The 26,205-nt window shown below is 31.9% G+C and overlaps 1 protein-coding gene across 2 annotated transcripts in view; it reads left to right on the forward strand.

Moving 5' to 3' along the window:
* Window positions 1-26,205, forward strand: part of LOC140452001 (probable G-protein coupled receptor CG31760) — a 1,472,120-nt gene that overhangs the window by 86,566 nt on the left and 1,359,349 nt on the right. The window contains exon 1 of one of the 2 annotated variants that reach the window (XM_072546010.1): window positions 14,960-15,308. The exons of the other annotated variant lie outside the window; for it this stretch is intronic. The gene's annotated coding sequence lies outside the window, so the exon portion shown is untranslated. Of the gene's footprint in view, window positions 1-14,959; window positions 15,309-26,205 lie in introns of those variants that run through there. 2 annotated transcript variants of the gene reach the window in all.

Genomic DNA, 26,205 nt, shown 5'->3' on the forward strand with positions numbered 1-26,205 from the left:
TATACGAAAAAAGCGAACGTTTACCGTTTTTTTGACCTTAATTTGTTAATAACTAATTAACCCAAAAAATAAGACTGCAGGAAACATATAGGTCTTTGTTATAGATTTTCATACTACTCAAAACAAATGTCGTTTGCCTGGTCGCATGAGTGTCACGAAAAAAAACTTATTTCCTGGACTAAAGTTCGTATTTATGGTTAGCTTCCACCTTTTATACCTAATTTATTTTTTTCCTTGTTGCGAAATATGCAGATATATTTTACCTCAGTGTTACTATTTACTCGCATTAACCTTTTCACTTTGTTTAAACCGTTTTAAACGTTTGAAATTCCTTTTATCATGTAGCTGTAGCTTCCTTCGTGTTAGTGTAGATAGGACTATACTTTAAAAATATTTTCAAATATACATGATAACTCGTATGGACAGGGTGGCACAAATTTATCTTTTTTTTTAATGAAACACCTTACACCTTGTATATTTTTACATTTTTGGACCCTTTTCGATGTTTTCGTTCTTGCAATATAAGGTTTTGCAATGTTATACGAGGTAGTGTAAAAGATAATTTCGTTTTTTTTATTAATTGCGTAGCAACATATTATTTATTAAATAGAACACCCTGTATTTAATAATATTATGTTATTTTATTGTACTTATTATTTTTTAAGCATATCCTGCACTTAATTGCTTTAATTTGTGAGTTATTCGTGATTCTTTGAGCCAAGCATTATTTGAAACAACAATTAAGTGAAATTTTATTAGGATGGCCGTGAAAACATTCAATAAAAAATAATGGGTATGCCATATCCATTTATGATAATTTTGCGCAATAGACTGAGTAAATTTTAGCCAATTTAACAGAATTAACTTTAACAATATGTCAGCTACCGACTGTCAAAGTTTGGAAGTCCCTATTGAAATACCCTGTACTTTTGTTGTATAAGATATTCTAAAAACAATCATCAAAAATATTTTAAAAGATTCTTATTTGATATATAAGTACCGGTAAACCTACTAAACGTCAATTATCCAACTCCAAATAAAACAAAATATCTATCTTCTAATCCCTAAAAAACATAGTTTGAAGTAATCTGCAGGTTAGTCATTGGGATATTTTGGCTGCTACGAAAAGTTTTTGAACTTAACTCATCAAATATATATGTGAGCTCCAGATTAAGTTCGTAACTGACTGTATAACTTACTTCCACTGTGACACAGTCGTAATAGGGCACCAGCATTAGCGCTCCTACACTATTAAAACAGTCGCAATAATCAGACGAATTTAAAACACGCTGTGAAAATGAGATTTTTCATTTACAAGTTTTTCAATTTGTTCAATATAAGCAGTACGAACACAGTTGGCCTTCGATTGAAAGATAAAAAATTATTCTTTGCCAAATTAAAGGCACAGATAAAAATACCTATAAAAAAAACATACTACATATATATGTTGATTAATAAATTAACTCATTTACTAATGTTTTTATGTATTTCCCCCATACTTATGATAGTCTACCTTTTAGACCAGGAAATGAAGCTGAAAAAATGGCAAAACCTCGCTATTTTTCTATCTAGCATCGATTTGTACAATAATTTGGGATAAGACTTACTTCGCCCCCTAGTTCATTTTCTATATTGAGCCGTTGTACGGTTTTGGTTTTTTAAGGGTGAAAACTACCTCTAATTGTAAAAAATTATAAAATTAAGTTTTAAGCTTTATTATGGTCAACATTTGGTTTTTATTAGTTAAATAATTATTGTTTTATGCTTTCATAAATGATAATAATATTTCAACCCTTAAAACCACCCTTGTTGGAGCTATATATAAAAAATCTATTTATCCCAAAAGAATAATTTCGGCTTGCATCAATATGCATAAATATGTGGGATTAGGATCATCTCACCCTGTAATTTGGATGGTAACCTGTAAGTATAACCATTTTGCTTTTTTAACCCTAGTCAAAATTTTAAATCACATTTGCTTTAATTAAATGGTTTATACTTATTTTAGGTATTTTTAACCTGATGATGGAACTGTTGTTCCGAAAACGTTCGTGTTTTTAATGTAGCCCTTTTAAGGGTTTTTATAAAATATACCCATTTACAAAGATTAACCTCTTTTTGTGATACGTGGTATACAGCCAGCTGCAGGAATTATTTTCCTTGTGGATTTTGTAATTTATATTTTATATCATGCGTAAGGTCGTTGATTATTTTTAGGAGTGTAAACTACCCCTTACAGTCAAAAATTATATAAAAACATTCTTTGGGATATAATATCATAATAATTCAACCCTTAAAAACCCCCCTTAATCACATTGCTATTTCTTTCAAACTAGAGCACACTGGCGAGGAATCAACGTAATGTACAATCACACGCGCAGACATATGAGCAGCTGTTTCTTCTGTTCTTTCTTTCGATTTGAATGGCAAAAGTGGAACAAACTATAACATATTACTGCCGAAAAATCGGTTCTGTGATAATATATACATTAAAAATGCTGTATGACACCCCAAGCGGGCTATTCGAATTTTTCAAAAAAAAAATTGTTTTATAAACGTATCTCCTTCATTTTTGGTGATAAAAATTTTTCTCAAAAATGATTTTGTGGGGATTTTTAAAGAGCTATAAGACTGTAAATTAAATTCCTGAAGATCCCTCAGTTTTTAAGTAGGGTGAGTTTAACCCGCCGTTACACGCGTCTTCTATTGTGACGTGGTTGCACGCGTATGAGCTTCGCCCTCACCCACATCAATTCGACTTATTTCGAGGAAGAAATAAACCATTTTTTTTTTATTAATTTAACAAAACAAAAGTCATAACAATATAGAAATAAGCATTCATAGATTCATTCATATGAATGAATCTATGATTATTTCTTGCCACAATAAAAATATTTATTATATTCGTGTTTATGTTGTGGTAAAAATAAAATATTTTAAGATATTGTATATTTAGCCCTTTTATTTGTCACAATACCTGTTTAGAAAATATATCAAGAAATAATAATACAATTTGTTTTAATTCAAACCACACTCTATTTAACCTAAACTTTAAAATTTAATTTAAATTTTAGTTTTTTAATTTTAATTTTAATCTAAAAATAAGTGAATATATTTAAATTATTTTAAATGCATAATTGTATATTATTTGTGCATATTTGCGCATATTTGGTCTGTTTTAAAATGCACATTGCATGCATATTTTCCAATCTCTAGCTGTGAGTCACCAAAGAACACCCTATATCAACAGATAACCATGAAAATTAATATATATTTTTTAATAATTTGAATAATAATCCACACCTGCATAAAAAAATGTTTAAAATAACAATATGTAATGTTCTCTTACAAATATTTAATAGTTGGTAGTTGAAACAAGAATATTGCGATATTTAAAAAAATATAATCATACGCCCTTTACTCAAATTTAACTTGAACCCAGAACTTCCATCAACTTATAGACCCATTTCTTTATTATCATGTATGACAAAATCCTTTGAAAGTCTAATAAAATTTAAATTAGAATATTTTATTGAAACTAGTACAATTTTTCCCTACTTACAGTATAGATTTCGTAGAGGTCGAGGTACTATTGATGCTCTCATACATTTAGTTACAGATATTCAACTCTGTTTCTCAAAAAACGAATTTATGCTATATTTGTTACTCGATTTAAAGGGTACGTATGATGTGGTTGATTTGGGTATATTATATTCAAAAATGATGGCGTGTGGTATTGATAAAAGATTATCTGTAAACATAATAAATTTGTATGTAAACAGAAAAATATACTTATGGGGCCATAAAAATGTATTACATTGTCCAAGAATATCAAGGCTCAATTCTAAGTACTTTATTATTTAATGTTTATACTGCAGATCTGCATGGTTTGATGAATGACAAATGCAAAATAATTCAATATGCAGAAGATATATGTTTATATGCCAGCCACAAATCTTATGAAGATTGTATGTTAAATCTAAAACTTAACTTTAGTAACATAGATAAATGGGAAAAATAAATGGGTTTTAGTATATCACAAGAAAAATCTTCAAATAGACAAAAACTCACAGGCAAATGTCAGAAAGGTGATTATATTTTCCCCTTAGCAAAAGAATAAGTATCTGGGCATGTTCCTAGATAAAAAACTCTTGTGGTTCAGCCATATAAAGTATGTAAAACAAAAGTGCGAGCGTGGAATTAACTTTTTGCGTTTCGTTTCCAAAAAAAGATAGGGTGCTGATCAACATATCTCTTTTATGTTTTATGGATCCTACATACGATCCATTCTGGATTATGGTTGTATTCTTTACGGTTCAACATACAAAAATCAATAACCACTGGACAGAATACAATTTAAATCAATAAAAATTTGTCTACAAGTTATGATGTCTTCACCTAACCAAGCAGTTCTAGCAGAAGCCCAACAACTACCTTTACACATACGTAGGCAAATGTTAGCCAATAAACGTGTAATAACATACAAATCGTTTAATACAACTATGATTCACAAAATAGGTTTACTTTTGACAGAAAATTTAACAAATTCTTACTGGGGAATAAAAAATTCTCCTCCTGTTGCAGAATATTTTATTGATACGAATTCATTTCAATCTTATGCATTGCAGTTACCAAAATTTCCTTTTTACGAACAAGGCCTTGAAGTTTTGATAGACAAAACCACCATTATATTGCCTTTTTATTCGGACTAGACAATTTTAACTAATCTGATATTTAAATCCATACTAAGCAAATTAGGGTATGATTTAACAATAATTTATACAAATGGATCAAAATCTGTTGAAAGTGCTGATTTCGCATTTTTTGTTTCAAACAGCAATTATATTGAAAAATATCGAATTCCTGAATTGTTACAGCCGAGAACATGGTAATAGTATCAGGTTCTCAGGCAGTATTCGTAGCCATCCATTAAATAGTTTTCAAAACTCCATTATACTTGATCTCAAAAAATTATTACATGAACTAAAATTCACAAAAAACAGTTACCTTACTCTGGGTGAAAGGACACGATGGAGTAATTGTAAACGAATTAGTGGACAGTATGGCAAAAAATACATCTGAGATATCCTAAATTACAAACTTTTACTAATTTAAACATCTTTTTTTTTATTATCAGAAGTATACGCAGCGAAAGATGGATGTTGTTAATATATAAAGAGGTTCAGAAGACTTCAAGAAACCATTACTTTTTTATTTATCCATGCTTACCAAAAAATATTCCCCATTTTAATTTTAATTATAATAAAGTACATTCCTCGTTGATAACTCGGCTAAAACTTAACCATGGCCTCTTTCCAGAGCATCTGCACAGGATTGGAATCTCTGAAACTCCCTTCTGTCCTTCTTCTTCTTCTTTGTGCGAGTAGGATTACTCCTGTTTGTCTGCCTCTTATTCTGTTTCAGTCGTTGTTGACTGCACATTATCTTTCCACCTTTTTGAAGGCCTTCCAACGGGTCTTCGGCTTTGACAGATGTTCGCTAATCTATCTGGTCCCATTCGGTTTACATGTTCGTTCCAGTTCTTTTTTCTTGTTTTTATCCACCTGTTAATAGTTTGAATTTTGCATTGTTCGCATATACTTGTGTTCATTTGTCTGTCTCTTAATGATATGCCCGCTATTGATCTTAATACTTTCATTTCGATATTGTTGATTTGTTGTTTTGTCTTTCTTGTATCGGTCCTTGTCTCCGCTGCATATGTTAGGATTGGTCTTACTGTTGTCTTGTATACTTTCATTTTGCTTTCCGTGGTCAGATATTTATTTCTCCATATGGTTTTTCGGAGGCAACCACTTACTCTTGCCGCTTTTGATGCTTGCCCTTGTGTCCGTGTAAAAATAAATCTATCGAAGATTTAAACCACTTATTTTTCGATTGGCTTAATCATAGGGAACAGACTTGGACCCTATATTTAGGTTTAATCGATCCCAACATTAGCCTACCAGTTAACATCAGTAATCTGTTATCTTATTCTGAAAAATCTCTATATAATATTCTAATCAAGTTTATAAACGTTTCTAAGATACAGATTTAAACATCCTTGTAACAATTTTCTGTGGCAAAAAGATTCTTTGTCTAATTCCATATATATATATATATATATATATATATATATATATATATATATATATATATATCTACCTCTCTCTCTCTCTCTCTCTCCACACACACAACAATATTAAATGAAAGTAACAACTTACAATAATAACTTAACATGTGGCACTGTAAATTTATGCATATTATCTGCAACAATATATACCTACTTCCAAATCTTTTAATAATATTTCGTGTCATCATAAGATGTCATTAAGCCGTACGCAAGATAAGGTCCGCATTGTATTATCGAAGTTCGCATCTAAGGGCACCTCTATAAATTCCCCGAACATTAGAATATATATTGCGTTTAACCCCTTATTGCTCGTACTAATTACGCTTATTGTAATAATGGGACTTCTTGCGGACCACGCATTGACTAAAGTTGAGGTGGGTCTCAAAGGAAAATAAAGCAAGCAGAATGCTTACTCCTTAATATACAAATTCTGAAAGATGAACAAGCTCCATGTTAGACGAGAGTTACGGATAACTAATTGTGTATTGTCTAACTTTCTACAAGATATTTTACATGTTACAGTTTACCAGGTTTGGCTTCACAATTTGCAGCCAACACGAGATCCGCAGTTTCTAGTACACATTAGGAAGTTGAGTATTACCCTAAATTTTAAACTATAATTAAACCAAACTTCTTTTAAACTTCCATTAAAACAAAGATACTATTTAAGAAGGTTAACATAACATATGACAAAAATCGTGAGAGTGACTTTAATACAACTAATATTAAAAGCTGTTAAAATCATCCCAGATTTATGAACATAATATAATTAACTAAAATATTCAAAAATGTTTAATCAGCTTAAATGCATTCGTGTTAATTGGAAGAAGGATATTCAGGAGGCCCCAAAATGAGCAGGTATTGTATAATGCTTGGATGAATAACAGTTAAGAGAAAAATAAGAAATCACTATTAAACAGCTTCAAATACAAATTTAAATAATTCAAAATAAAATAGAACCAATTGAGGAAAGCAGTAAAAAAGACCAAACTAAATATCATACAGATGAAGAATAACTAAGCAGAGAAAGCTAGAAACTCAAAAAAAGAAAAGCTGGCAACTCACCACAACATACCACACCATAAAAATAAGATACAATTCCAGGCAACCATGTTGGCTGGAGGAAATACGAAAATCAACGTCACTGACTCAAATGCATACAGGAGTCTGACTAAAGTCTTAAACAATACGGATCTGGAATGGTTTTCATTTGTAAACAAACAATCAAGGTAGTTACACCATTACACCATCGTTGCAAAGCTGAACGAATTTTAGAAGACCTTAAGAACAAACGTTTCAATATGCTGGAGGTAAATCAGATACTAACCAGGACTGTTTTTAATTGTCTTTTTCTTCTGTGTTAATGAATAGAATAATTTATAAATTTGGTCTTTTACACCATGTATTTTTTAATATTTGACTCAATCAATGAGTGGTGCGCAAATTTGTCACCTGTAAGTAGAACATCCACTAAAGACAAGACAAATTTCAATAACGTAAGTTCTAAAACCTTTACACCTTTTAATATATGTTTCGAGGATGCTGTACTACTTTAGTACACAGTCGCACTTTATTTCAGTTTTTCCTGATGACGAAAATAAACATTTTCGAAAGCTTGAAACTTAGTTAAAAAAGTACACTTATTTCACTGCTGCTTATCCCAATAAAAAAGCTCCGTTTTCTAACGTTGTCAGCAAGGACTTCTTTTACCTTATATATATATATATATATATATATATATATATATATATATATATATATATATATATATATATATATATATAAAACCACAAGTTTATTGGGGCTGCAGTCAGAAGGTTGGCCGAGATGTTAGAGAAACATTCTTTTGACTTTTTGTCGAGCTTTCGAAATGGTTTTATTCCTTTTTTAAGACACTGTAATGTATATAAAAAAAAATGTGTAAATATTTACAAAATATCACAATTCGTCAGTGCAACTTACTAGTCGTTGAGATTATTTAAAATAAACTTTGACACTCAACATTAAAAACACAAATTTAAAATATAATACTGGACAATACATTCTAAAAATTTTGGTCAGGATAGTAAAACTTAGTTTATTTCATGACATCATTTTTTAGAATGTAACATCTCGGCCAACCTTCTGACTGCAGCCCTAATAAACTTGTTTTGTTTATATCGACAGTCACTAATATCCTGTATTTCTTGTATATATATATATATATATATATTGCTAATTCTTCTTTTATAGTAGATATGATTACACAATATGCTAATATCATAATAAAGACTAAAAATCTTAGAAATTAGGGTAAATAGAAGACTAGAAAATTTAACGTTTACAAATTAATCGCATCTCTAAGAATACTTGACGACAGTAAAAGAGGGACCAGACAAGCTAAAAAATTTTAAGCTTCTTAATAAAAAACCCTACTTTGTAATTACCCTTTTAAAACCGGTTAAAAGGTAATTGAATTTTAGTATGTTCCCAGCATTTCTCTATAATAAAACAATATTAAATCCTCGCAAAATATTCAAAGAATGCCATTTCTGAATTAATTTTTTAATTTTTCTGCAAAATCTGAATTAATTTGTTTTTTAATAGGCTTCTAATTGAGTCTGTGTATGCAACATCAACTTTTTAGGCATTTATAATTAAAACTACGAAAGCCAAACTGCTCGTTTTAGCTAAATTGTGGATGCCGCTTTAATTGGAATAAAAGAAGCATATCATCAGTTACAACTACAAAACGGGTTTTTAAAAATTCATCAAAAAAATGTCTAAATTCTGTAATTACTTGGTGAATAATTTGCTCATGCTGAAATTAAAATAATTTTTTCGTATGTGGAAAATTTAGTGCGGAGGAGATTAACTACTCACTAAAAACTAAAAACGTTTTTCAACAATTGTCTCGAAGAATCGAGAATACTTCAAAATGGAAAAATGATTTGGGATTGTTGTTTTTTGGTAGAGGTAAAAATATAGATTTAAACCATTCCTCCGGGATGTTGCCCTCTACATATACGTGGTTGAGAATTCGGGTGAGTCTCTTTATATTACCGTCATCTAAGGCTTTTAACAGTTCAACTGGAATTTGATCAGGACCCGGTGCTTTTCCTCGTTTTGCATTATGTAGGGCATTCTTTACTTCTGAGGGTAAACTTTGTAGATATTGTTCTTCTTTACCTACATCTTGTTCATTTTCTATCTTGTCATGGAACAGATGGATTATATATTGTTCCCATACTTCCTTTATTTTGCTCTCTTCAGTAAGTATTCCTCCATTATTATCTCTTTTTATAAGTGTTCTTCTTTGTCTGGTGTTGCCTGTAAGTTCTTTCATTTTTTATGTAAGTTTGAGGTGTCATGTTTGTTGTTGAGTTCTTCCAGTTCCTGGCATTCCTTGTTCATCCATTCCTCCTTAGCCTTTCTGATTTCATATTTGATTTTATTCTTGATGGTTCTATATTTATTTTCATCTTTATTTTTGTATTTTCTTTTTTCAGTTATTAGCTCAACTATTTCCGGTGTCATCCAGTCATTTTTAGTGGTTTCCTCTTCTTCGCCTAGGACCTTTTTTTACTGCTTTTAGTATGGCTTTTTTCATATCTACCTTAATTATATCTGCTCTTAATTTATTTATCTCTGCGTTTAGTTGCTGTTGGCAGTTGTCGTATTTTAGGTTTTTGATGTTTATTTCTGTGGTTTTAACTTTTTTCTCCGGTTTTCTGATTTAATGTTGACGTTTGCTAGTAATAGATTATGGTCCGTATCTGCATCTGCGCTTGGATAGGTTTTTGCACTTTGTACTCCATTACGAAACCTTTTGGTAATCGTTATAAAATCTATTTCGTTTCTTATTATATTGTTGGTGTTTTTTTTGGAGAAATCCACGTATATAATCTTCGTGAGGGTAGGTCGTAGAATGTATTTGTTATGACTAATTCTTTCTCCTGGCAGTACTGGACTAGTCTATCACTCCTTTCATTTCTTTTACCTAACACAAAATTTCCTACTATATATTCAGTTTTTCCTCGATCGACTTTAGCATTAAAGTTGCCCATAATTATTTTTACCTCCTGCTTCTTTGTTTTTTGTTAACAGCTCTAAGTCCGTGTAGAATTTTTCGACCTCAGCATCACTGCTATCAGATGTTAAAGCATACACTTGGATTAGATTTATGTTTAGAGGTTTGGCTTTCAGCTGAAGTAGCATCATGCGTTCGTTAAGGTGAATGAAATTTGTCAGAAACTCTTTTAAATTATTGTTGTTAATAATAAGTGAGTAAAAAAAAAATTAATGAGTAAAGATTTTTAAAACAAAGTTTGGCTATCGCCAAACTACCATACACCTACCACTGTGTCCGCATCGCTGTAAAAAAACTGTAAAACTTCGGAGCAAGCAGGTTTCAGAAAACATTTAGGTTTTTTAAGATATTCATTACAATATATCACTTAAATCTATTATGAAACATAGAGAAATCACAAAATTACAAACTCTCTGTGTTCCTGACATTTGTGGACTTTTCGTGCAAAGCACTCGATTTCATGAAAACCTGGGACATAATTTGGTCTTTGAAAAACTGCACAATAAGCTCAAGCTAAACGAATTTTTCGGAACGAGAGCTTTAAGTACTATTAAAAGTATTTATATTGGCCATATTTTAATCCCCATAACATTGCTTTCATCAATAATGATGATAGTAGCTGCGACCCTCTCTTCAAAGTGATAAAATTCACAAAAGATATTAATTCCTTCATTTCAACTCTACAGTCAGCTTGTACAAATAGCTCTAATAAGTACAGACTTAAACTTATTAATAAAAAAAATTAAAACTAAGATATAACCCTTACTAGATGATTTAGAAAGTATATATACATTCGATTATTCACAAGACGCAAATTCACACATTCACGAAAATATAGAAATTTTGATAAAAAACACTTCATATTCCACCTCATGTTGTACCATTCCTCATATTGACCTGAGCCATTATATTAAAACAATAAAATTGCGACAGATTTTTTGCTCATCCTTGAACAACTTATTTCTGAATTTTTATCTAACTTCCTCTGCCTGCAAGAAACTAGTTTCACGAAAACATAACAAAACTGAACAACTCAAAAATTTTAAGGGATGCCACTACAAACACATAAACTTAAATGCAGTAGCGATCTCAGCTTGATTTCTTGATAAACTTACAATCTGCAATGCCTAATTGAATGTAAGGGATAGTGATGAGCAGCGTATAGCCTTTCACCAACTCAATAACCAAATGTCAACGTCACCTGCCTGTGAGATAATCTCGACCTTGATCATTCGATACATTTGACACATACAGTGATTGTCAGTATAAGCAATCCCTCATTTACTGACCATCAGCTTCGGACGAAAGACTCGGTAAGTAAAAGGGCACGATCTTGTCCTTAGTAGGACGAACCAGTAAAAGGCGGACGAATAAGAAATGTTCTACAGCATGGAGATGCATAAGGTCAATGGACACCAATCCATCAAATGTTTAAACAGTATCCCTAGTTAATCATCATGACTAACAAAACCTAACCGAACACTCTACTGCTCATAAAACTCGGAAAAATGCAACCCTAATATAACTTTTCAATGGACTATATTGTAAACGAGAATTTTGTTAGAAAGTTGTATTTAAAGATGTTAGTAAAGTTTGGTATATTGAAGACTTCTTTACAAACTACATTTCTGTAAGTAGGTTTCAGAAAATCTGTTACAATACTATCGAACTAGCTTATAGATTCACCACTGGGTATTTGTGTATTCCTAAATGTAAAATGAACACTTATAAAGTTTGATTAGCATATGTGATATAAAACAAATATCCAGGACAAATGAATGATTTATACTTTACTATACGCAGGTGACCAACATAAAATAATATAAAATATAAAAACATTGTGCTTCAGGACCTCGTTCGATAGAAAGTTCTAAAAAGACCTTCAAATTCGCTCAGTCACTTCGGTGAAACTGAACAGATTATCAAAATTATTATGTCAATCGATTATTAAACAACTTATTGAAAACAAAGCTCTATCTTTTGCTTGAAATCAAATAAAAGCAATTTGCTCACTGCAGCTTTAAAAGCTTCTGAAATTTGCCCGACTCCAAAAAGACGATTAATATTTTGGCTGAATAGTTCAAGAAATAACTGTCGTTGAGTTATTCAATAGAGCAAACAAAACAGGTCATAATTTAAGATAAATATCGGTATTGTTCAATAGATTTCTGAATTGGCAGAAGTTCAAAGGAATAGTTGAAATTAACAAGATAAACCCACTTCCGGTCACTAATCGTAAGAACTTTGGCGAACTAATGAATTTATTAATCAAACATCAACTGCTTTTGGACTGGATTCCGCAAATATCTGGATCGGAATCTTAAGCTGACGAATATAGGACGATTTTAAACTTTGAGACAAAGGTTTTTCACGGTAAATACTTAGTAGTCATTAGTTTTTTAAAGAATATAAAATGGATATTTCCGAAATGTATATCCGTGACGGTGACTGTATTTTTAATAGTATAAAAATACTTTTTTTTTATTGATATTGAGTTAATTATATTGGTAAACTTAATTTTTGTTTCCAGCTTTTTACTGCAACAATGCGGTATTTGTCATCAAATAAATAGCTGACCATTCTGTAAAATCTGACAAACTCGTCTACCTATATTTCATAGACTAGAACCAATCAACGATAATCTACTTGCCAGATTTTTTTTTTATTTTTGACCGTGTTATAAATGGTTTGATTTATTATAATTTCGATTGAAAGTAATTACATTTACTTTGCGATCCTGGCCCTAATTTTTGTTGTTTCATCATTATTTACTGAAGACATTATTTACAGATTCCCAGGTATTTGTATTTCTCAATGTAATGTTTATTTTGGTTTTGTTCTAGTTTAATCGTATGGGTATAATCTTGTTTGAGTATGGGGTGGAATTTACTTCAGCTTTATCAATGTTTTTCTTTAGTATTATCCCGATACCATATCCGTGTGAACCGTGAACTGCCGAGACATCTTGAATATTATATTGTTTTCATCATCATCATCCAGCCTCAAAAGTCCACTGCTGAACCCTATCTATCTTGCCAATATCATCCAGTTTTTATTTTTGCTCTTAAATCGTCAGTTTATTGTGTAGGTGGTCGACCGACGATTCTTTTGTCTTCCCTTGGTCTCCATTCCAATAACTCCTTTGTCCATCGCCCATCCGTCATTCTAGCTATGTGTCCTGCCCATCTTCATTTTAGTCTGGCTATCCTTTTGATGACGTCAGTCACCTTGGCTCCTTCTGATTTCCCGTCAGGAGATTATATTGTTTTATTGTTAACTAGCGGACCCGACAGACTTCGTTCTGTCAAATAGATTAGGAATGTGGCAGTTTATTTCTTTAATTCTCCTGAACAGAACCGTCTGTTCAGGTAATCGATAACTTTATCTGGACCCATTTTAAAATCCAAAAACAGCAATAAGCTTTACAATCTTACAAAATACATTTAACATTAATTGACAATTGTTTTGATGTCATTTCTCCGTAGCTTCCTATGGTTTTAAGTTAATTGTGAAAAAATCAACGTATGTTGACGTAAGTGAATGAAAAGCCACGATTTAGCGAAAAATGTTTTTCTCATTGTTAAAAAGAAATAAAAACCATAAGGGTAATATTTTTAATAAATATTAATAAAATGCCATACTAATTAACAGGGAAACTTATTAAAGCATGTAGATTATGATTTGTTCATGATAATTCCATAAACTGTAAATTTCATATGTGGGCCCACTGATATGGGAAGGGGCTCGTACATACTCATCTATTGTCTCAAGTTCAGTGTTGTTTATTACATCTTGGACATCCAATAGCTCGTTGTACATAATTTTTGATTTTGTCAAGATCATTGTTAGGCCAACTTCATTGCTAGCTGCATTTAGGTCGCTTATAACTTCTTGTAGTTCTGCAGGATTATTAGCAATCAGAAGGATGTCGTTTGCAAATCTTAGATGGCTGAGGTATTTTCTATTAATGGATAGGTCTTTGTTCCGCCAGTTCATTTTGCTAAATATATTTTCTAGAGTTGCAGTAAAGAGCTTTGGTGATATTGCGTGTCATTGTCGGACGCCTCTAGTAGTGGGAAATTCTCGAGTATTTTCATAAATTTTTACCTTAGCTTTTGCTTGTCTGTATTAATAAGGTTCCATAATTTTCAAAAATCAAATAGAAAATATTAAGACAAAAATCAAATCACCGACCAACAGAAATCGCAAAGACCCTGTATATTATAACTGTTTAGCATTAGTTTTATAAAGTGTTTTTTTTTTCGGAAAGTGAATTTTATACAAATCGGTAAGATAGTTTCGAAACAAATCGCGCTTTGAACGTGAAATCAAATCTTTTCTGTCTTTTTCATTTTTTTTTATTGAATTTTATACGTTCAAAGACATTCCCAGAAAATAAGAAGACAATATATTGGTTTTTCTAACGGTTTAGTTTTGAATAGACATTTTTGTAAACAGTTCTACCTTAAACTTTCTATTGTATGGATTACTAAGAATTATACAATAGGGTAGGTTTGTAAATAGTTTGTGAGAGGTAATTATCCTTTTTTCTCTAGAAATTGAAAATGTTTATTAGATGAACGACGGATTATTGGATAGGAGAAAGTTAGCTTTTTTTCTTTGAAGAAAGTAAAATTTGTTTGGATGGAGATACGTTCTGATTGGTTCAAGGAAAAAGAGGAGGGAGATGGAAGGATTTTGAATAGAGTTTTGCAAGAGAGAGGAAGGCATTGTGAATTGAATATCGGGCGAGTATACTATAGTTTTTTTTTGTGGAGACGACGTTGCTAATTAGCCAAGTTTTTTTTTAAAAGTCTAGATTGTGAAAAGTTGTATTTGTGTTTGGTGGAAAGACTTCCAACTGTGGTAGCAGACAGAAGAAATAACTGACATGCTGTAAGTAATAAACAGATGTATAGTTTTATACTGGACCAAGTCGATTAGTTGAGATATCCTTGTGTCTGGAGAGGAGGAGTTTATTCATGTAGTAAAGATTTGGAGCAGAGGAGTTTAGCAGGAGTATTCTGGAGAAACTTAAAGGTACGAGCAAGGTGGACAAGGCACAATCAAAGGAGAGAGAGGTGAAGTCATCAATTTTGAGAACAAAAGGTTAGTTTCGTCATTTTTAGAAACAGAGACTTTCAATCACGACCACCTATGTAAATTAGAGTTATTCGTTTTTTTGTTGGTTTTATTGAGAATTATAATACATGATAATTTATCGGGAGTCACTAAAATTAAGAAATTTTAGATTTGCATATAAGCTTAATTAATTTGTATTGATAATTGTGGATGTATGATTTGATGGATGTTTGAGATTTTTATTCTAATCATTTTATATGGTGTATTTATGTTTATTCAAAATTTTTACTTTTAATATTTGATTGGTTTTTTTTAATATAACTTTTGCTTTGTAAGTCATAATTGTGCTGTAATTTTATTTTCCTATTGTCTATCCTTTTTTTTCCTCAAAGTCAACTAGCAAAATTACTTTGAAGCCACGTTTTGTTTTTATTAAGTAAAAGAGCCCTGAGTTATCATATTAATTTGTTAAAAAAATAAATATTATAAACATACAGTTTGAGCAAATCACAACAGTATATATTATAGTGTATTTTTATGTATGAGAGAGTAATAAAACAATAAATTATGTATGCAAATCCCTAAACTGTTGATACGGGTGACTCAATGAAAAACAGATATTTGTCAACAAGTTTACAGAAGTATATAGGAAAAAAATTTTAAATTGAGTATGACCACCAGGTATAAAGGTTGGAGCAGAATAGAATACAATAGTTGTGAGGGTTACTAATCCCTAAATAAGGTTGCCAGTGTCGGAGTGATGGAGGTTAACAGGTACTAATGAATTTGCAAGAAATGTAAGATGTTTATTTTATTGGTTATATATAACCAATAAAAGTTTAATAAGTACCTACCTATTTGCAAAATAAAGTTTAATTCTTTAGATAAAATAAAACGTTTTATTTTATCTATTTGCAAAATAAAGTTTAATTCTTTAGATAAAATAAAACGTTCTATTTTATCTGAAATGAGTGCATTCCACGAAGTAAGGGTTTCAACAATCAAACATTTAATTCTTTAATTCCAGGAATCTACGACAGTAATTGACTAGATAATTACCTTCTAAACTTATTCCACAGAAAATGTGATAGCGGGTTTTTCCATTTTGTATATAGGAAGGTCCAAGTGGCGTATTCAAAATTCTTAACAGTTCACTAAAAGTAGGTACTTCACTTGCAAGGTGCAGTTTATTGTGTATACTAGTGTTATGGAAAATTTGAAAGTGCCGTGTAAACGCCGAAAAATTGGTCCTCTAACAGTTAATGAAAAAACAATAATATTTAATTGTTTTAAATCATTTACAGACAAACGTTTATGTGAAAGTGTTGATGAGACCGTTGAGTTAGTTAGCAGTACACTTGGTGTTGGGAAATCTACGATTTACAGAGTTATTAAAGAAGAGAAATGTGGTAGGAAATGCTCCAGGGAAACCAAAATTTCAAATAGAATATCATTTTAAAGAAGGACTTCGACGGAAAGTGCATGAATTCTTCTTTAGACAAGAATTTCCAACATTGGATAAAGTTCTTGTCTCAGTTCGAGATGATAAGAATTACCCAGAAATGAGTCGAAGTACGTTATGGAAACTTTTAAAAGAAATAGGATTCCGCTGGAAAAAGAATCCCAGAAAGTCTATTTTATTAGAAAGAAGCGATATTGTCATATGGAGAAGACATTTTCTAAGAACCATAAAGGAAATGAGAAACCAAATAAGAAAAATATTTTATCTTGATAAAACATGGATCAACGAGGGTCATACACCAAATAAATTTTGGCAGGATGAAACTGTTACAAGTCAAAGGCACGCGTTTGTAAATAACTTATCTACTGGTTTAAATCCACCATCAGGAAAGGGACGCAGGCTGATAATAGTACACATTGGCAGTTCAGACGGTTTTGTTGAAGGTGGTTTATTAACTTTTGAATCAACTCGTACCGGTGACTACCATGAAGACATGAACGCTGATGTCTTTCAAGAATGGTTCGAACAAATGATAGATCTTCTTCCTAAGAACTGTTACACACTATTAAAGAAGAGGAAAAAATGTGGAAGCTAAACAATATTACTGATAAAATGATCGAGCCAGTTATTATAAATCTTGGTTCTGAAAGTTCATCTTCTGAATCTGATTTGGATTTGTAACAAGTAGCTGTAAGTTTTATATTAATATTTTTATTCATCTATTTAACATACCTTAGACGGTTTTAAAAACTCTTTTTCTCTTTTGTAATTTTTAAAAATTAAAAAAAATGTGAATTTTTTAAAACCCTTTTTAATGTAGGCCAGTCAGTTCTAATATAGTGTGTGATAAAAGAGGTCACTTTTGTTTACATACACATAACACTTTATAACACTGAAATAATTCATTTATTTTTTACAATTATTCAAAGTAATTTTTCAATTAATCTTGAGCACGCCCATGGAGTGGTCGGAGCTACCAGTTAAAATTATGCTAATTACTCTCTCGTTCATAAAAATAAACTATAGCTAAAGTATCTATGTACGGTTTATCGAAAGCCTTCAAAGCCTTCAAAGCCTCTCAAAATCTATGAAGGGTAATGTCACCGGTATTTTATATTTTTTAGCTTTACTCATTAGTAAGAGTATGGATATGATCCAGGGTAGTGAGTCTACTTCTGAAGTCAGCTTGCTCTCTTAGCTGTGCAGCATCTAATGCAATCGTTAATCTGATGGTGATGATCTTTGTGAATATCTTGTGAATCCTCTTTATCCTCTTTGCTACTTTTCTTATGAATGAGGATTATGTTTGCTGTATTCCAGTGGTCTGGTATGCATTTTGTACTTAAGCAGTTCGTTAATATGCCTGCTAAGATTGTTCAGGATTTTTCCAGCGTATTTTAGCAGTTCCACTCTTATGCCATCTATTCCAGCTGCTTTACCGCTTTTCATTTTTATAATTGTCGATTTTACTTCTTCTGGAAGGACTTCTGGTTTATCTTCTTGACACTTAATGCTTTCATTATGTCACTGTACAGTTCCTCGTTTTTTTCGTCAGTGTAATCGTTGGGGCGTATATTTGTATTATTTGTATATCATATTTTTTTGATAGCTGTAAGGATAAGATAGCTATTCTATCAAAAATACTAGTTATTTCTACTACTCTTAGTTTCCATTTCGTGTTGATTAGAAATCCAATACCCTCTGTTCTGCCCATTGATGTTCCTCGGTAGTAGAATGTATTTCCTGACGCTAATTTTAATAGCTCTTTATCTTTCCTTCGTTACTTCGCTGATTCCTATGGTGTCCCATTTTATATTTTCAGTTTCTTTTTTTAATTGCACAAGTCTGGATTGATTTGACAGTGAGCGGCAGTTATATGTCGTTATATAAAAAGTTATTGTTTAATTTGGGTAGCGGTTTAGACTCCGCAGATTCTTAGCACACTCTGCCCTCCTGACCTGATCCCAATAGCTACCCAGTTTAGGGCTATTTGGTCATATGGAGAATGAGGGCCATTATTTGAACATGTCTTTTGTATGAGGGATTGTGAGGCGTGCCTTATCACGCTGCCTCAATGTCGGTTGGTAAGGGTTTGCTGGTGTGTTTTGATTATAAGGGGCTTAAACCTGCATTTTACACTTCTCCTTCTGCTATATAAAGTACTCGCCATAATACGCCATATATTACGCGACCTTTAGAAAAACTGACTTAATTTGTGGCAAAATACAAAAACTGTATACTAAAGCTTCTGCACTCTTGACCTTAAAAACTCACTTTGATTTTTGTCGATAGGAAACTCGGATCAAAAGTTATTGAATTTTTACCGTCGAGTTTATACAAACGTCAGCGAGCGTAGCTGACGATGAGACATAAAGTGCTAATAAATATGTTTGTTCAAAATGCTAACTCAGCTACATTTTTTATTGAAATTATTTTTTTCTACGGTGTATAGATTCTTGGTAAATCGATTTTTTTTTTCTTCCCTTTTAAGGTGGAAGTCGGGAAATAAAGGTAAACTTTTTTGCATATTTTTGAAGTCTTAAAATTAAAATTGATATTCTCAGCAAAATTCAGCTTGTTCATATTATTTTTAAAAGTCAAATCTCTGACCAATGGACTAGCCTTTTCATGTATTTAAGTATAAATATACATACAAAAATATAAAAATGTTTTTGTAAGTATGCCTGAATTTAAAAAATTGTGCTGAAAATCTCAATTTCTTTTTTTTATCTTTATGCTTAGAGGCATATTACTAATTAATGATCTAACTTGAAAGCACATCTATAGCAGCCAGTAAGTCAAGGTGAGGATATCAAATATAATGCTTATGTCTAATTGCAATGTAAATGTTGATATAATGTTTTTTTAATATTGTTTCTAGTTTACGAGAATTTGGAACTCATAATTGGAGATTCTAACTGTCTCTCTCAATACCAAATATGGTATAACAGGTTAAAATATATTGTGGTGTTTTTAGTACGACTGGTAGTGGGAAAGTGGAGATACAAAATAATTCGAAATTCTCATTTTATCCACGTAGGATATTGAACTTATACTTTCAATAAAGGGAATCCTTAAGAGATTTATAAACTTACTTCAGATTCATATCCCGATGTTATCTTGTAAGTGATATTGGGATTTGTGTCTAATATGTTCGACCTAATAAAACAAAAAATAAACTTGGCTCAGGGGTATTAGGTACAACAATTCTGAAACAGTTCTATCTATAATAAAAAAAGATTTGCTAAAAACCCAAACTGTTAAAAATAACCTTTATTTTAACCAGAGTTACATTACTGGCCCTTTTTATTTGAATCAACATTAGAAATCTTATCGTCAAACTGTCTTCCTAGACTTTTACCCGATTTCAACGATGGTTTATTTCCGTGCCCGTGACCCTTCTGCATTCCCTACTTCCCTTTATTGGCGTCATTTCTTTTGATTAGTTTTCAAATCACTTTATACGATAAATTCATTCATCGGATTTTGTATTTTTCAGATGTTTCTCGTATTGAGATAAATTTCAAGTTTGTGATAGTTGATAATGCTATATTTGATGTCTCACAGTATTTACGATTACAAAATATATTCAATATTGCTATATTAAAAAGAATAAATCAATCAATTAAGCCCAGTAATAGTTTTAAGGAGGAATAATAGATTTTACAGGTCGCAGCGTAACTTTTCGCATGAGAGCATTAAAATTAAATAATGGTTAACACGCTGAAAAAGATAATATAAAAGAAGAAATGAACAAATAAATATATTAGAGTATATCAATCAAGGGGATTAAACGTTAGTATAGGTATCGGAGGGGTTGTTATTTAGCTGGTAAAAGCAAATCGTTAAAATATCCGGTAAATGTCGAACTAATAGTGACGAATGGGTCACAACTGATCTAAAGGGTCGTCAGCCCTGCCAACAAATCCTACCTCCTAAATCTCCGAAGACAAATGTCGCGTAATCCCCGGTAATATATGGCGTATTATGGGAGAACTTTAAATAGCAGAAGAAGGATGAAAGGCATGTTTAAGCCCCTTGTATTTTTAACACACCAGTGAACCCTTACCAACCGGCACTGAGGCAGCAAGGTATGGTACGTTTTACAACCCCTAATATGAAAGACATGTTTAAATCATGGCCCTTATTCTCCGTATGCCCAAATAGCCCTGAACTAGGTAGCTTTCGAGATCAAGCCAGGAGGACAGAGGGTGGTAAGAATCTGCTGAGTCTAAACCACTACCCAAATAAAACAATAACTCTTTATATAACCATATATAACTACCGCTCGCTATCAAATAAATCCAGATTTGTAGAATTAAAAAAGAAACTAAAAATATAATATGGAACATGATAGGAGTCAGTAAAATAAGACGAAAAGATGAAGAGCTATTGAAATGAGCGTCAGGAAACACATTCTACTACCGAGGAAGTATTGGATTTCTAATCAACAAGGAATGGAAACGAAGAGTAGTAGAAATAACTAGTATCTTTGATAAAGTAGCTATCTTAACCTTATAACTATCAAAGAGATACAGTATACAAATTATACAAATACACGCCCCAACGATTACTCACGCTGACGAAGAAATAGAGGACCTATAAAGTAACATAATTAAAGCATTAAATAACGATAAAAATCACTTCAAGTATTTAATTGGTGACTTTATTGACATAGTGGGAAAGAGAAACGGCAAGAAACAAGGCATGGGAAAGTATGAAGTCGGTGAGAGAAATATAAGTGGTGGAAATACTATCACAACATGCCTATTCCAAATACATTCTTTAAGAAAAAAACAAACAGAAAATAGACTTAGTAGCACCAAATGGAACCACTAAGAACGATTCGAATCAACAAGATTGCTACAATAAAAGATGTCAGTGTGGTAAATAAATTTCAAACATGCAGTGACCATAGGCTGTAACGATTATTTTGCCTACTACATTGGGTATTATTATAAGGGGTTGAAAATTTGGGACAGAAATTATTGGGGTGAAGATCGGGCAAGCAAAATAAAACTAAACTGGTGCAAACGGCTACTCAGGGGTTATTTGGAGAAATGGGTCGTGAATAAGTGAATGGCAAGGGGGTTGGAATTGGGGCAACTACAAAAATGAAACAAAGAGGTACTTACATAAGTCTCCTGGACAAACAAAACACAAGAAAGTTCCCAAGCTATTTAAGATAAGGACGTCGCTTTGAAGAATCTTCCTGCTGGATGAAAGAAAAGGTTCTTCCTTCCTAAAAACACAAAAAGGTGTTAGAAACTTTTTTTAAAAGAAATAAACAAATTGGTTTAGGGAAAAAATTAAATATTTATTGCTGCCTCACCACAAAGAGTTACAAAAGTAAATGGTACAAAAATACTATCATAATAAATACAAAATAACAGAGAAAGACACTTATTATGTTATATCAATTTATAAACTCTTGAAATTGGGAATACTACAAAAATTACAATTGTTAATGGGCGACAATTTGTAGCAGAAATAAATTATTACAAATGAAAAAATAGCTTTTTAAATGAAACTATGCATAGAGGTTAATCTTCTTATAAAAAAACAAAAACAAAAGCTCTATTATGATTAGGTATTTACCAAATGTCAAAAAAATAAAGCTAGCTGTCAGATGTCAATATTAAATTTTAAAACTAAGAACAATTAAGATGACAGCTAAGCCACGCCCTAACGTCTACAATTTTAATTATAACATTTTCTTAAACTGTTATGAAAGCAATTATTATTAGAAAATGTTTATTTTTCCTTTAAAAATCAAACACAAAATTTATCTGGATTTCACTAAAATTTCTGGGGTTAGGAACTGGACGTAATAAAATTTCAGGGGGTGGAGCTGGAGATTCACTGCCACGAAAAAAACTGCATCTATAGTCTGGAACGACGAGCAGGGACAAACAAAATGAGGATGGAAGCCAGCACTGAGACGCAAACTTTGGAAACTCGTCACCTTAAAAACTCAACAATGGAACATGCGGGTATCTTTCAAATTTGTTGGAAACACCGCAATTCTCTTCGATACAAATCTCTTAGGTGAAAGACGACATAAAACAAAAACAGTGATTACTCCTCATCAGAACTGACATATTACATTGAGTATAAATCACTTTTTTTCAACAAATTTGCCGGTTTTAAACTGCACTATTAACTGCTCACCAAACTACATATTTTCCATAACATAAGGCGAAAAACGAAAAAACATTACAAATTTGACGAACAATTTAGACTAACCTGAGACCAACTACCCCTGATAGCGGCTTCAGCGAGAGTGCTGTACTTATCTTTAAAATGCGTTCGCCCAACTTGGTATAAACAAAAAATATAAACGCGAATGTTTATTTAACGCGCAATATTGGGCGGCTTAACGATCAAAGAATACCGAGGAAATATGCATCTGTGATACATAAACAAACTTTAAAAATGTGTTTATTATCAACTTGTCGACGCAAAAAGAATTGAAAGAATATTTCGGTGTTTTAATTTGTACGATAGGAAACAGAAATACATGGAAAATATTCTTCGGTGTTTTAACATATACGGGGTAATTTCAATATATACCAAAGAATTTAAAAATGCTACAAGACCAATCAGAGCAAAAATTGTATTAGATCTGAAACTAGAAAGAATAAAATTAATCACAAAATCAACAGTAACCGGTATAAATATTAAAAATAAAAAAAAAAACTCAGGTCACTACCAAACGACTATTGATGCAAGATTACATGACCAAATCGACAGCTCTTAATTAATGAAAATCATCCTTGATAGTGCCATAAAAATCGGAGGCCCACAACAACAAAATGAACAATGAAGGGAAATGAAAGTAAATAGCAACATGCAGAGAATACAATATACAGAACTTTGTAAGACAATAAGAAAAAGTATTAACGAAGACATAAGAAAATACAATGAACGACTGGTAGTAACTGCAATGGAAAAAAGAAAACACCATAAGAAAACAAGAAAATCATTATTAATTGGGAAGAAGCAAATCGTTATCCTAAAAAACGAAAACACCAGAATTACACAAGACAGAAATGAAATAATACAATTCATAACTAAATTCTACAGCGAACTATATAAAATTCATATAAGAATATTCCATAAAAGATAACTTAAAGGAGAGTAAATCTGCATTGTTTAATAAACGGATTTTCTTGCTAATGATCAACAAACTATGAATGTGGAAGAGGTTCTTTTTTATTTAATTTTATTATCTCGGTTTACAATAGTAGGAACTTAAAAATTGCAATATAAACCATGTGCTACTATTTTTCTTCTTTCTCTTATTCCTATTGTAGTCGTAGGATTGCAATACAATTTTCCTTTACTACGGTTGTTATTTTTAACACAAAATAGATTCTCGGCCTTCTGGAAAACTACTTTGTGTCTGCCTGGAAATTAATTTGCCATTTCAGTATTTCTTTACTCGGTCCATTTTTAAATGTCCAACTATAAGTTTGTGTGAGAGTTTAAGTTTCGGACAGTATTTGTGATCCCTAAAAACTACCACAATGGTACCGTTGTGGTGTAACTCTCAGTAGTGTTTTAGTTAATATATTCAGCAACCAAGAACACGTGAACTTTTTTCGGTTAAAAATATAAGGATTATTTGAAGATATAACTTTTTTTGGGAAAGATGTTACATACATTATACAATTGTAATACATATGTATATATATATATATATATATATATATATATTTAATAATAATAGAGTTTATTTCTAACAAAAAATTGTGTTGCAATATAAGTTTACGTATTTTATACAATATATAAATAAATCCAGTTTTTCACAGAAGTTGTGTGTCACATGGACTACAACCTGTACGTTTTTTTATTTAGCGTATGGACTTTCACAGTACGATAAATATACAAATACAATAATATATACATATATATTAAATATATTATTTAAACACTAAAGATAGAATGAATGACACTAAATATTAATGTCCAATTTACATAGCCATTCAATTGCTTCTGGGGAACATTCCGCAAAGTCCTGGAGGTTTCTACGGTAGGCACGATTCAAGCAGTCTGAAACACAATGGCTTATGGTCTGTCTAGATTGTCCGCAATCGCACTGTGGACTTTCTGCACGACCCCACCTGAACAGCGAATCAGCATATTTACCATATCCGGTACGTATACGATTAAGCCTTGCCCCCAAGTGGACCGGGGCAGATTTGATCCGATGAAACCCTGAGTTGGGGTGGATATCTTAATATAGTCCAATTCTACTGTTGGCATCAATCTTGTTGTCCATTGCCTATGTATATCATAGGAATTACCAATTTTTCGGGCAGATCGTATTGGAGGATTTCTAGATCTCAGTCGCTGGTGCTCTTTTGAGATGTCTGGGATATCTTGATGTATTGGTAATTGTACGTTGGCTACAATTTTCTGGTACTCTCTCACTAATGCTGCTGTACGGCGTAGATCTGGTGGAGCAATATTGCTCAAAGTAGGCAGCCATCTCACTGGCGTTGGTTTTATTGTTCCAGTGATTATTCTCATGGTTTGGTTAAGTTGGACATCGAATTTGCTTGTATGTGCACTATTTAGCCATACTGGTGCACAATATTCTGCCACTGAAAAAACCAAAGCTAGAGCAGAGGTCCGAAGAGTATCTGCAGAAGCATCCCAAGTTGTTCCAGCAAGTTTTGATATTAAGTTATTTCTTGTTCTTAGTTTACCGGCTGCGTTTGTAAGATGACTTTAGAAAGGTGAGTGTTCTATCAAGTGTGACGCCTAGATATTTGGGGTTGTTGTTATGTTTGATAGCTGTATCATTTAGAGTTACATTGAGAGTATCGCCCGCAAGTTGATTCGACAGGTGAAAGAGACAGGTTTCAGTTTTGCTTGTGTTGGAACGTAAGCGCCAGTTCTTAAAATACGGTGAGATATTGTACCTGTACGTGACGGTGAGGCAAAGAAACCGAATCAGAAACATTTTTTTCTACGGGAGCGGTCTCACAACATGAGTTAAATTGAATTTTAAGGCGTAAGTAATATCACAAGAAACGGGCGGCGATAAGCCACCTGATGAAAAAACACGTGTAATAATAGTGATAATGAGTGCAGGTATGTACAACTAATAGATTTTAATAACAGATATAGACCAGGTGATAATGGGCCTTTTCATGTGTTCGATCAAAAATAAAAATTTATTAAGACTTTTCTAATTAAAATAGGGCACTTTCTACTTAAAGTAGAAAGTGCTTTAAAGATTATGTCATCATCATCATCATCACTGGCTCGACAACCCTTTTTGGGTCTTGGCCTGTTCTAGGATTCTTCTCCATTCCGATCTGTTTCGTGCTTTTTTCTCCAGTTTTTTATTTTTAAGGTTGTTATATCATTTTCTATTTGTTCTAAGTATCTCAGTTTCGGTCTTCCTCTTGTTCTTTTTCCTACTGGCATCTGTTTGAATATTTTGTTTGG

This window comes from Diabrotica undecimpunctata, chromosome 10 (assembly GCF_040954645.1).
Source record: "Diabrotica undecimpunctata isolate CICGRU chromosome 10, icDiaUnde3, whole genome shotgun sequence".
In the NCBI taxonomy this organism is placed as follows: Eukaryota; Metazoa; Arthropoda; class Insecta; order Coleoptera; family Chrysomelidae; genus Diabrotica; species Diabrotica undecimpunctata.